General features: G+C 40.7%; 1 protein-coding gene across 8 annotated transcripts in view; it reads right to left on the bottom strand.

Moving 5' to 3' along the window:
- LOC117979235 (WW domain-binding protein 11-like) overlaps positions 1 to 13,300 on the bottom strand; it is a 268,867-nt gene that overhangs the window by 36,796 nt on the left and 218,771 nt on the right. The window contains exon 3 of one of the 8 annotated variants that reach the window (XM_055107455.2): positions 7,729 to 7,823. The exons of the other annotated variants lie outside the window; for them this stretch is intronic. The gene's annotated coding sequence lies outside the window, so the exon portion shown is untranslated. Of the gene's footprint in view, positions 1 to 7,728; positions 7,824 to 13,300 lie in introns of those variants that run through there. 8 annotated transcript variants of the gene reach the window in all.

The following is a 13,300-nucleotide window of genomic DNA, read 5'->3' as shown; positions in this document are numbered from 1 at the left end:
TCCCCAATGCAGCTGTGTTGGGAGATGAGGCCTAATGAGAGGTGATTAGGCCATGAGGGTGGAGTGAATTGCCACTACCACTATCACTGGAGTGAGTTTGCTATAAAAGGGGGAGTTTGGTGCTCTCTCTCTCTTTCTCTCTCGCCCTTCCACCTTCTACCATGAGATGACACAGTAAGAAGGCCCTCACCAAACGTTGGTCTTGGAGTTTGGACTTCCCAGCCTCCAGAACCATGAACCAATATATTTCTGTTCATTATAAATTACTCAGTTTTGGGCGTTCTGTTATAGCAACACAAAACTGACAAAGACACCGTTTTTTAAAGGGCCCTGTTCCTTTTATATCTCTGTGTACCTAACTCATAAGGCTGTTATTGAGAGTAAGTGAATAAATGGATGCAAGATCCCTGTGTGGTACCTGGTGCATGGAAAGCATTTGGTGAGCATTACCTCTTACTACTTTAGATGGATTTTACATAAGAAAAAAAACTGAGTTCTATGTTTCATTGATTTAAGGGAAGAAATTGAGAAAAATGTAGCCATTAAATATTCTTAACTTTTTTACCCTAAAATCAACAGCTTCTCACCCTGTTCCCAAATTGACATGCAGATCAGTATACTCAAAGAACCAGGAGGCAAACAAACCAATCACATGCAGCTAAGGATGATGCACCACAAATGGGCATGCTTCATAATTTTTCACAGCCATGTTTGAGGATTATTAATACACAAAGGGGATTCGTTGAATGCCGGGGCTCATATTCCTGTCACTCTGTACCAGAAACGGAGATTTGTAAAGGCAGATTTTATGCCAGTTCTTGGTTATTGAAGTTTTTCTAGGCAGTAAAGGAGAGAATTTTCTGGCTTTCTCTAGAGAAAAGCTGTCTACAACCTCATGAAAGGACAGAATGCTTTAAGTTTGGTAGGAGCCAAGCAAAACAAAGTCATATACTTTTATTTTAAAATCAGATTTCATGTGTCTATTCTGTTGTGAATTTATTGTATAGAGTCTTTTGTGACTTTGGAGTTAACAGAGGGTTTAGGCTGTCATATCTAATTCATTTATAATTGTATCCAGCAAGTTATGTCAGGACAGGGCTGACCTTGGTAGACACAACGATTCACAATTCCTCACAATAAGACCTTTCACCCAAGTCCCTGGAAGTGTAATTAGTAGTGCAGATAATTTCTGCTGTTGACTTTTAGTTCTCCCTCAAAGAATTCCAAGGCTCAGTTAGGGCAATGTGTGTTTACTATCTCCTCACGATTTTAAAGCAAGGCATCCACTGGGTCTCTCATCCAATGTCAGCAGCTGATAAACATTCTTGAAGCTGTGAATTGCTGGGAGGATGAGAAATGTTGTTTCAAACACCAGTTTGTGAACCTTAGCCTTCATATTAGTTGGATGTGAAAACAAGACCCTTGATTTTCAGGACACTGGCTTGAAAAATCACACAGTCGGCCCACTCAAGCCTGTAATCCCAGCACTTTGGGAGGCCGAGGTGGGCGGATCACCAGGTCAGGAGATTGAGACCATCCTGGCTAACATGGTGAAACCTCGTCTCTGCTAAAAATATTTTAAAAAATTAGCTGGGTGTGGTGATGGACACCTGTAGTCCCAGCTACTTGGGAGGCTGAGGCAGGAGAATGGCATGAACCCAGAAGGCGGAGGTTGCAGTGAGCCAAGATCGTGCCACTACACTCCAGCCTGGGTGACAGAGCAAGACTCCGTCTCAAAAAAAAAAAGAAAAAGAAAAATCACACAGTGGATTACCACTGAATTATTTACCCTGCTCTGAAGGATCACAGTGTTAACTGGCCAACTTCCGCTCTATGGAATAAAACTGGTAACACATCAGGAAGGGGCATTTTAAACAGGAAGCCATTTCCAAGGAACAGAACTTTGACAGCGAATGAGATGTATTAAATGTATTATGTAAAAATTATAGGAATAAAAAGAGTTTCTAAGAAAGATGTGGTATAGTTTCAAAAAATGAAATCCAGAATAAATAGCTTAGGAGGGTAGGAGGGGGTTTGGAGAAGGAAGGTATGAAACCAACATCAGCTCCTAAGAAAGTTTCACTAGTTTGTAAGAAACTTGAAAAAAAAGAAAAGATAATAAAATATACAGGCTGGTGTTCAGGTTTGGAGTTCAATTTTTCAATGAATTGAGTTAAATTCCCATGGGACTTCAAGTCAAACTGATAGGGCATTTAGATTTTTTTTTTTTAATTAGGCAGGAGATGCTGATAGAAGATGGCAAAAAAAAAAAAAAAAAAAAAAGAATTACAAACAAAGTGGAAGCAGGGAAGGCTAGGATGGAATGAATAAACCATTTCAAGCTTTGCTCCCTTGCCCAAGCATGTGGGGGACTCCACAGCACCTCAAGAGCCTGGGCATAAGTTCTACCCATTCCAAAAGAAGGGACTTGTTATGTTATCCTTTTCTTAGAAAGGGAAACCACAGTTCTTGGTTCTCTGTTATCTGCCATATGTGCACTTGATTCTCATATCTAGATCAGAGGTCATCTTCTATCTCCACAGTTTCCAGGGGAGGAAGCAAGGTCAGAGTTCCTAAATACCTTAGCAAGGTTGAGCAGCCAGCCAGCCCCAAGCAGGACTCGGCATTTATTTGATCTTAGAGCCCACTATTGTCCCACTATGACATCTTAGTGGGAAATGGGGCCCAGGGAATGAACTGTAGGAGTTTTATAACCATAGCAAATTAAATAAATCACCTGAAGGCAGAAAAATATTTCATCAATAGACAAATAGTAACCCATTTACTGGAAAATGTCTTCCTTTGTGTAAAGAGATTGATAGGACCATTGCAATATTATTATTTTTGCTATTTGTAAGTTAGATGGAAGTCAAGAATCATATCTAAAACCATTTGTTATAGGAGGCCATAGGATAAATTCCTGGATTCAGAAGAACAAGCCAATGAAATGGCCAAAACTCCTCCACCTACATCCCTTTCCCCTTATTTCATAATTATGTATACAAGCACATGTACGCAGTGACATCCCTTTCCACTGCCCGTCGGCAACAAGCTGCCCTGTTCTCTTACCTCTAAAACTACCACCAGCTCTGTCATGGGGCAAATCCCAAAACTGGTGTTCAGCCTAGGAGGCTATGTGGGTTCTTGGCTCCACGCAAGAAAGAATTCAAGAGCAAGGAGACAGAGTAAAATGAAAGTATGTTTATTTGGCCAGGTGCAGTGGCTCACCCCAGTAATCCCAGCACTGTGGGAAGCCAAGGTGGATGATCACTCGAAACCAGGAGTTTGAAACCAGGCTGGCCAACATGGCAAAACCTCATCTCTACAAAACATACAAAAATTAGCTGGGTGTGATGGTGCACACCTCTAATCCCAGCTACTCAAGAGGCTGAGGCTTGAGAGTCACTTGAACCCGGGAGGTAGAGGTTGCAGTGAGCTGAGGTCATGCCACTACATTCCAGCCTGGACACAGAGCCAGACTCTGTCCCCTACTCCCCACCAAAAAAAAGGAAGTATGTTTATTAAAAAGTAAAGAGGCTGGACAGGTTTTAGCAGGATTCTCACTGCATGCTGTTTTATCAGCAGGTCTTTGTGATCCGTGTAAATGAAGCAGTAGCTGAGACAGGTCTCAATCAATTGAGAAGTTTATTTTGCCACAGTTAATGACATGCTCGTGACACAGCCTCAGGAGATCCTGAGGACTTGTGCCCAAGGTGTTTGGGCTACAGCTTGGTTTTATATATTTTAGGGAGACACAAGAGGTCAATCAATACATGTAAGATGTAGATTTGTTCAGTCAGGAAAGGCGAAACAACTGGAAGTGGAGGGAGGGGGCTTCCAGGTCATAGGTGGATTCAAAGATTCTCTGATTGGCAATTGGTTGAGTTTATTTAAAGACCTGGAATCAACAGAAAGGAGTGTCTGGGTTAAGATAAGGGATTGTGGAGACCAAGGTCTTTATTATGCAGATGAAGCCTTCAGGTGGCAGGCTTCAGAGAGAATAGATTGTAAATATTTCTTATCAGACTTAAAAAGGTGTCAGACTCTTAATTCTCTCCTAAATCAGGAAAAAGACCTGGAAAAAGAAAGCGGTTATTTGCAGAATGTAGATTTTCCCCACAAGAGACATATTTGAGGACCATTTCAAAACATGTCAAATAACTATAGTTTGGGTTTAATTATGTTGATTTCTTTTAGGGCCTACTATCCGTCATGTTGGTATCTTATTGCTACAAAGAGTCTGCTTTGTCAGTCTTAAGGTCTCTTAATGTTAACACTGGTCAGGCGTGCCTGATTTCCAAAGGGAGGAGAGTAAAATGAGGCATGTTTGACCCCCACTTCCCATCATGACCTGACCTAGTTTTTCAAGTTAACTTAGAAATGCACTTGGCTGAGAGGTGGGGTCTGTTCTATTGGTTGAGGGGCTCAGATTTTTTTTTTTAATTGAGATAGAGTTTTGCTCTTGTCACCCAGGCTGGAGTGCAATGGCGTGATCTCAGCTCACTGCAATCTCTGCCTCCTGGGTTCAAGTGATTCTCCTGCCTCAGTGCCCCCAGTAGCTGGGATTACAGGTGTCCACCACCACACCCAGCTAATTTTTCTTATTTTTAGTAGAGACGGGGTTTCACCATGTTGGCCAGGCTCGTCTCAAACTCCTGAACTCAAGTGATCCACCCACCTGGGCCTCCCAAAGTGCTGGGATTATAGGCGTGAGCCACCTTGCCCAGCCCTAGAATTTTATTTGTGATTAACACCTGTGTCTTGTTAAACAAGTTCTACCAAATTTCTATCTCACCTCCATCTTCACAGACAAACAACAGCAAAAGGGCATGAAGAAATACAAGATTATGAGGCACACCAAAGCTGCCAAAGTGTTCTGATTGAATCCTAGACAATGTCTAAAGACAAAATCACAGCAATTTAGTTTAAAGATCTTACTTGGCCTATATTTGTGATTCTAGAATCAGGCAACACTTTATTCTGTAAAACAGAATGAGTGTTCTGATAATCTGAGCAGAGGAGGTTGGCTTTACAGACAGAAAAGGGCTGAGAAATGCAGACAGAGGGAACAAAAAGATTGGTCATTTCGAAGTTACTTTTCTTATAGGGTTCAAAACAGAGGGGACTGACTGGGCACAATCACTCACACCTATGGAGAAAATGAAAATATTCTGCCCCAAAATATATTTCTTTGGCATATTTTGAAATGGCTGCCACCTAGGCATCCTGACAGAAGTGGCCTTTCAAAGCTGCCTTAAGTGGTGTATTAGTCTGTTCTCACACTGCTATAAAGACATACCCAAGATGGGGTAATTTATAAAGAAAAGTTGTTTAATTGACTCACAGTTCTGCATGGCTGGGGAGGCCTCAGGAAATTTACAATCATGGTGGAAAGGGAAGTAGGCACGTCTTACATGGCGGCAGGTGAGAGAGTGTGTGTGGGAGAAATGGTCAAACACTTATAAAATCATTGGATATCCTGAGAAATCCATCATTATCCTGAGAACAGCACGGGGGAAAACCACCCCCATGATCCAGTCACCTCCTACCAGGTCCTGCCCTTGACACATGGGAATTATGGGGATTATAATTCAAGATGAGATTTGGGTGGGGACACAGAGCCAAACCATATCAAGCGGGGAAAATGTGCATCTGTAGAGAATCTCTGTTAATGCATCCAGGCCCCTCCCCTTTCTGTTTCTTTCCCCAGATCCGGGAGACATTGAGAATCTGACACCTTTAAAAGTCTGAAAAGAAACAGCTTACCATCTATTCTGTCTGAGGGAGGCTTCATCTACATAACAAGTCCTCCTTTGCAGCCAAGCCTCTTCTCCACCTCCCACACCCTGTTTTACCAGAATCTAAGCCTCTAGTCTTTCTGTAACCTCGAAATGGTATACAAGTTTCTTAACTCACTGGGAATTTAGATCTTCATTCTGTAGACTCTTGTGTATGCACATTAAATAGATTTCTATGCCTTTTCTCCTATTAATCAATGTGCCTCATGTCAGCGATTTTTAGTAAAACTTTAGGGGGCCAAGGGCCTACAGCCCCAACACCTCTAATCCTAGCACTGTAGGGAGCTGAGGTGGGAGGATGGCTTGAGCCCAGGAGTTCAAGACCAGCCTGGGCAACACAGAGAAACCCCTATATCTACAAAAAAATTAAAAATTACTTCGGTGTGGTGGCACATACCTGCAGTCTCAGCTACTCTGGAGGCTGAGGCAGGAGGATCATTTGAACCCAGGAGTTTGAGGCTGCAGTGAGCTATGATCATGGCACTGCACACTCAGCTGGGTAACAGAGCAAGACCCTGTTTCAAAAAAAAAAAAAAAAAACAGAGGGGACTTCCTTATTATACCGAATCAGGTTGACTAGAATCTCCTGTTTTTAGGAAAACTGTCCTATTTCAATGTTCACTTTGATTACATGGCACTTAGCACCACTGACTCCATTCTGGTTTGGCCTGATCTCCTAGGGCCCAGTGCAGGAGGCCAGCCCAAAACAGTGGTCTCTCATGCGCTTTGTTTCCCAGCACAGATGTTCCAAGGACAGAATGGACAGCAAAATGTTTCACTTCCATTCAACAAATTGCTTCATTTGGAACTGCGTCAAAAAGTTGCTAGCCTGTTTTTACATTGGTGATATTCCCAACATGTAGTCATATTTTCCTACATCTTAAGGTTTTGCTTCCAAAGAAGCAAGAGCTTGGAATTCTTTACAGAGAAAACATGTCTAGTGAGTTGAAATCTGCTCCCACCCTGCACTGAGATTCTATACCCCCAGTAGACTGACCTTGGGTCTGACATTCCCTGTGCTAGAGCTAAGGCCTTTCAGGATTTAATATAGAGTAAACTTCTATTTTCTTCCATTAAAATGGCAGTCCTCCAGCATTTTTTTTCTCATCAGTTGGCAGTGAGTGTAAGTTCAGCACTTACTTATTTCCCTGGCTCAGCAAAAAGATATACATGCCACTTGACAATAAAGATTTAGTAAAAACTCATTTTGGAGGAGAATTACTTATTTGAATTTTGCCAATGAAAGTGAGATAATTTCAAAATGAGTCCATATGTTATGTTGCATGGTTAATGAGAATGGAGTCATTCCAAAATGATTGGACATTTTATTTCTAATTTTACAATTCTTTGAGTTATTTAAAACTTCTCCATTACTTCTCTATTGCTTATCTAATTTGTCCTTTTTTTCCTGGAAACTATGTATTTTTTTCCTCAATTGATGGATTTGTTCTTATCCATCAAAAATAGGTAAGGATTGGCCAGGTGCGGTGGTTCACGCCTGTAATCCCAGGCAGGCGGATCACAAGGTCAAGAGATCAAGACCATCCTGGCCAACAAGGTGAAACCCTGTTTCTACTAAAAATACAAAAATTAGCTGGGCATGGTGGTGGGCGCCTGTAGTCCCAGCTACTTGGGAGGCTGAGGCAGGAGAATTGCTTGAATCCAGGAGGTGGAGATTGCAGTGAGCCAAGGTCACGCCACTGAACTCCAGCCTGGCGACACAGCGAGACAGTGTCTCAAAAAAAAAAAAAAAATATATATATATATATATAGATAGATAAGGACTGAATTATATTCAATATACTATAGAAACATATCTTATCTCTATGATATTAGTTTAATTTTTCGTTCCATTCGAATCAATTCATTTATTCTTACTTTGTTTCAATAACAAATATGAAGAAAATATCTGGGGATAAATTCACTTATCCTCAATTTTTTTCTTTTTTTATATTCTTTCTATTACTTGATAACCTTAGTCCATAATCAGTCCTGTTTTACAATCTTGTAATCACCTTTGCTTTCCTAAAAGTGATCAGTTTAATATTTAGTTAGTTGCTGGATTTGAGAGAGAAAGAGAGATCATGTTTATTTCACCTTAAAAACCAAACATAAAGATATTTGCCTCTATAGCATAATGCTTTAAACATCAGTGCTACAGTGGCTATTACAGATGGAACCCTAGCCTATGCAAAGGCTGTGGCCAAGAGATCTCTGCCAGAAGCCACCCTGTGGTATTCCTCAGGCCCCTCTCTCTGGAAGGAATTTTTACTTCCTACATCCAGTCTCCTCCCGGGATATTTAGTGGCCACCTAGGCAAATGCTAGGACCTTTGGCTTTCTTACTCCCCACACACCCAGGACTTTTCCTGCCCTTGTCACGTACAGCTATATGTTAAAGAGTTTGTTTAACATCCATGCCTGTGGTCTTCCACATTACTCCAACATGAAAAAGAGTTGTCAAAATGGACAAATAAACTTTAATCTATTCACTTTCTCCAAAATGACACTGAACATTTTCTCATGAATTCAGATGACCAGTCAGAGAACATACGTTAAAGTCAGGGGTGGTCTTCCTTCTTGGGGCTTTGGTTCACTAATCCTCCACTATGCACTGATTCTTGATTCTAAATGGCACCAGTGATATCTTACAGAGGGAAAGTCCAACGTTCTTTGCTTCTTGTCCATCTGGGATAATTTTTTTCTCTGAATTCCCAATATTTTTTTCTTGTTCTTCTCATTGATCTATTGTTGATTTTTAAAACTACCATCCCCATGATTCTGCTTCCTTTCTGATCCTTCATCATTTATTCTGCCTATAGACAGAAAGGGGCTTTAAGCTTCACTTGGGAAGCCTGTCCAGGATTCCCTGAAACATCACTTCCAACTATTGGAATCCAGAGATCTCAGATGTGTTTAGTGTCTGTGGTAGGCAGACCAATGGTTGCCCAAGGACGCCCACGTCCTAATCCTTGGAACCTGTGAATATGGCACTTTACACGGCAAAAGGGACTTTATAGATGTGATTAACGATCTTGAGATGGGGGGTCATCTGGATTATCTGGGTAGCCCCAATGTGATTTTATAAAGGAGCAAGAAGTTAGAGTTAGAGGAGATGTGCAGACAGCTCAGAGGCTAGAATCACACGCCACCGTGAGCCCAGGAATGCGGGGCCTCTAGAGGCTGGGGAAGACCCAGAGCTGATTCTCCCCAAAGTCTTCAGAAGGACAGCGGCTTTGCTGACACCTTGATTTCAGCCCAGAGAGACTCATTCTGGGCTTCTGACCTCCGGTACTGTAACATAATAAATTTGTATTCTGTTAAACCACCAACTTTGAGGGACTTTATTATAGCAGTCATAAGAAATGAATGTTGTGTCTTTTATTTCTTCGTTTAACTACCTTAGTTCTTTTCATGCTATCATCACTTGCTCTTTAATGTCTGTTTTTTGTTAATGTCCTTTCCCCCTATTTTTTTCTGCCTGTATTTCACAGAGGATCTCTTAAGTTCTGAGCACTGACACCATCCCGTAAACGGCCAGGTGCTGCTCCTGCCCCTAACAGTCTTCTGTCTTTGTTTCCCGCTAATTATTACATTCTGGAGGCGAGAGCTGCACAGTTGTTGATAGGGGCTCAGCAACACTTTTGCCTCCTTGCTTTAAACACACATTGTGCTCTCTGTCTCCTTTCCCAAAATTGTTTTGTCCTCTTGAAGTTAATTAATCCTTTTCTTTTCGTGAGATTTGAGAAAAGTGCCTCCCCTCACCATATGTCCCATTTTTCATATTTGTCTACTGGATAATGGATCTTGTCTCTCCTTTGCATTCCTAGAAGTGATTACTTTGGTATTTAGCTGTTTGCTGGGTTTGAGTGAGAGAGAGAGAGGGAGGGAGAGAGAGTAATATAAACCCTTTATCTTTCCTTCTAAGGTTTAATCTTTAGCTAATTAACTTCAGGTAAGAAATTCCCCATCTTCTAAGTCTAAGCAACTACTGTGCTACCCAAATTTATATCTCTTTTCTGTTTTTAATCCAATCAGCCATATCTTTCATTTAAAATGTAAAGGCATGCACATATTCTCAGACCATCCTTCTAAAAACTCACTTCCTCCAAGATTCAAAGTCTTCTGAGACTGTATATTTCTCCTTTGCTTATAAAGTTTCATTTCTCATGAGACAAATAGGTAGTTTTCTTTATCAAACTGTCTGTATAATGAGAGTATAAATTGGTAAATTTTTCAGGCAAGCAATTGGACCACAAATTTCAAGGCCTTGAAAACCTCAGAGCTTTGTCACAACAATCCATGAATAAATTTCATAAAGTTAGAATTTCATAGGAATTCATGACATAAATTTACTTGTTTACTTATGAAATAAACTTATGAAATAATTGGAGACATGCACAAATATTTACACATACGTATTTATGATTGAATTATTTATACAAAATGTAGACAACGAAAACCCAATAATAAATGTGTAACCTTATAAAATTAAACACTGCGCAGTAAAATTTGAAAAATCAGATTTCTAAAAGGTCAGATTTTCAAAAATTATTTAATGACATAGGAAAGTGTCCATGATTCAAATCTTAAAAACAAAAACAAAAGCAAATCCCAAGGTATAAGGTGAGTATAATATGAACTCAATTGGGAAAGCACAGACACACTCATTCACCCACAAAATGGAAAGTACCATAAAGAAATACACCAATCTGTTAACAGTATTTATCTCTACATGGTGATGATGTTAATAGTGACATTTTATTTTTTTAATTTAATTTGATTATTATTATTTTTTTGAGACAGAGTTTCACTCTTGTCACCCAGGCTGGAGTGCGATGGCGTGATCTTGGCTCACTGCAACCTCCGCCTCCCAGGTTCAAGCGATTCTCCTCCCTCCACCTCCCCAGCAGCTGGGATCACAGATACCTGCCACCAGGCCTGGCTAGCTAATTTTTGTATTTTAGTAGAGACAGGGTTTCAACATTTTGGCCATGCTGGTCTTGAACTCCTGACCTCAAGTGATCCGCCCGCCTCAGCCTCCCAAAGTGCTGGGATTACAGGTGTGAGCCACCATGCTTGGCCCATTTTATTCATAATGTTTTCTGTATTTTCCAATTTCTCCACAATAAACACCTAAAACTTTAGGAAACAAATCTAAAAACAAAACAGTTATTTGAATGTTGACCAGCATAGTCAGTGATAAGACTGCAGACTGGAGCCCGACTGCCTGGAGTCACAATCCAGGCTCCAAACCACACAGTCTGTGTAAAGTGCTTAGACTGTGCCTTCCCCATAGTGAGTCCTAGGTGAGGGTCCTGACTATGGACTACAGTGGACACTTTCAGATTATCAGGCTGGGACCTCCACCCACACAGGTGGGTGATGATCGCAGGACCTTCAGTGCCTTCCTGGCCAGGCAGCAGTAAAACATCTGGTGAAGGGGGCCAAACGGTATTTTCCCACTAGGAATTCTGGAAATGAACCCAAGAAAGGAGTCAGTCTACCTTGACTGCCTGGTCTGTGACATGTAAAATTGGGAACTGTTAGACATTCCTCTACCCTGCCTCACTTGCCCCAATACCTGTACCATGGGACCCAGGTATATTCATATATATCCCATCTGTGTCTATGAGGAGGCAATGAAGTCTAGAATTATAAATACCATTGTTTTATTGTATATTATAAAATCAAGATATAACTAATTATATATTAATAATAAATATGTATCATAGAAGCACATGTATTATATAAATATGCATGAGCCATGATTCTAGACTTGGTCACCAACCTGCAAAATGAAATAGAGAAGAGCAGAGGTGAGGAACCTGAGTGCAGCCTGGCCCACATGGTCTAGATGCTCAGCAACCCCTCTGGTCCTATTACCTCGCCCTTCTTGTAAACCCATCTAGGACTCTGCAACCACAGGAATCCTAACTAGTGCAAATCTGGTTGACGGTGGGCTCTGCACAGTCCCACAGCTGCAAGCTTCTTCCAGTCCCTCTCCCTGTGGCTCGTGAGAAAACACGCACCAGAGGAAGCTCACAGATGACAAGCTGTCCAGGAGGTCTGGGGGCTTGGGAGCATGGGGAGGGCAAGGAGCCACAAGTCCAGGGAGCAAGGAAGTGACGAGAACAACTGGACAGCTGCTTCCTATTAGTGGAATACTGCTTCCTGTTAGGGAAATAGACAATTACCTGGACATACTCAAGTGGAGGACCCAGTAAGCTTATCAGAGTGTTTGTATGTAGAGGCCTGTTCCATTAGATCTTCACAGACTCGAAACTTTGAGCTTTACTAATACCCAATTTGAGTTAATTTACTTGAGATTTCAGAATCAAAGTCAAAAGATTTTGAAAAAGCCAAAATTATATGATACATAAATATTAGGTTGGTGCGAAGTGATTGGTTTTTGCCATTACCTTTAATGGAAAAAATGCAATTACTTTTACATCTATCTACCATTATGGTTTGCTAAGTTTTTATAAGTATTAATAGTTACAGCATGCTTAATTTGTTGTCTATGTGTCTTCTTTAGCCGTTAGTATATTCTGAATGTTTTTTCTTTTCTAAATAGTGAATACTTGAGGGGACACGCTTTGAGGCTATGCAAATTTCTGGTTCTCCTTAAACTTTTGTCCTCTAATATTAGCATTCATCAATGGACTGCACCTACGGTAGCTATTACTGCGGTGTCCTCATGGTCACTGTCTACTTCCCTCATTTCTCCTGCGCATATTAACTGCGCCTCCCCTGTAATGAAGAGTTACACCCTTTCCCTCATTTGTTTGTCTATTAAATCATTTACGTAATATAGACTCACAGATGTTTATCTTATATATTATTTTTTTAGCTCATTGCTCAAATTGTTCCAGTTTTGTCCATTATAAACTCTTTAGATTAGGTTTTGTGTCCTTTTAATATACTTTCCTTTTTTCTTTTTTCTTTCTTTCCTTCTTTTTTTTTTTTTTTTTTTTTTTTTTTTTTTTTTTTTTTTTTGAATAGTACTTATTTACTTTCTCTTGCCACAAGATGCTCCAGGCTCATCCTGGATTGTTCGATTGTTCCTGTCACAGCCTTGGTGAATTAGTCAGCTGGGCTGCCATAACAAAATGCTATAACATATGAGTGGCTTAAACAACAGCAGTGTATTTCTCATAGTTCTGGTGGCAAGAAGTTCAAGATCAAGCTGCCTACAAGGAAGACTTCCTTCTGAGGCCTCTCTCTTGGCTTGTAGGAGACTGCCATCTTGGTGTGTGCTCACATGGTGAAGAGAGAGAGCACTCTCTGGTGTCTCTTCTTATATGAGACTTCATCTAACACTAATTACCTCCAAAAAGCCACATCACAAAATACCATTAAATTAGAGGTTAGGACTTCAACATAGGACTTTGAGGCAGGGGACACAAAAACACTTAGTCCATAACACTTAGAATCAAGCATTTCTTCCAGGAGCCCTGGTTTACTTTATTAGACAATGTTTGTATTTAGAAGCCAAGACCT

The sequence above is a fragment of the Pan paniscus genome, chromosome 12 (assembly GCF_029289425.2).
Source record: "Pan paniscus chromosome 12, NHGRI_mPanPan1-v2.0_pri, whole genome shotgun sequence".
In the NCBI taxonomy this organism is placed as follows: Eukaryota; Metazoa; Chordata; class Mammalia; order Primates; family Hominidae; genus Pan; species Pan paniscus.
The sequence above is the reverse complement of the archived record's forward strand: the minus strand, read 5'-3'. Positions and strand labels throughout refer to the sequence as shown.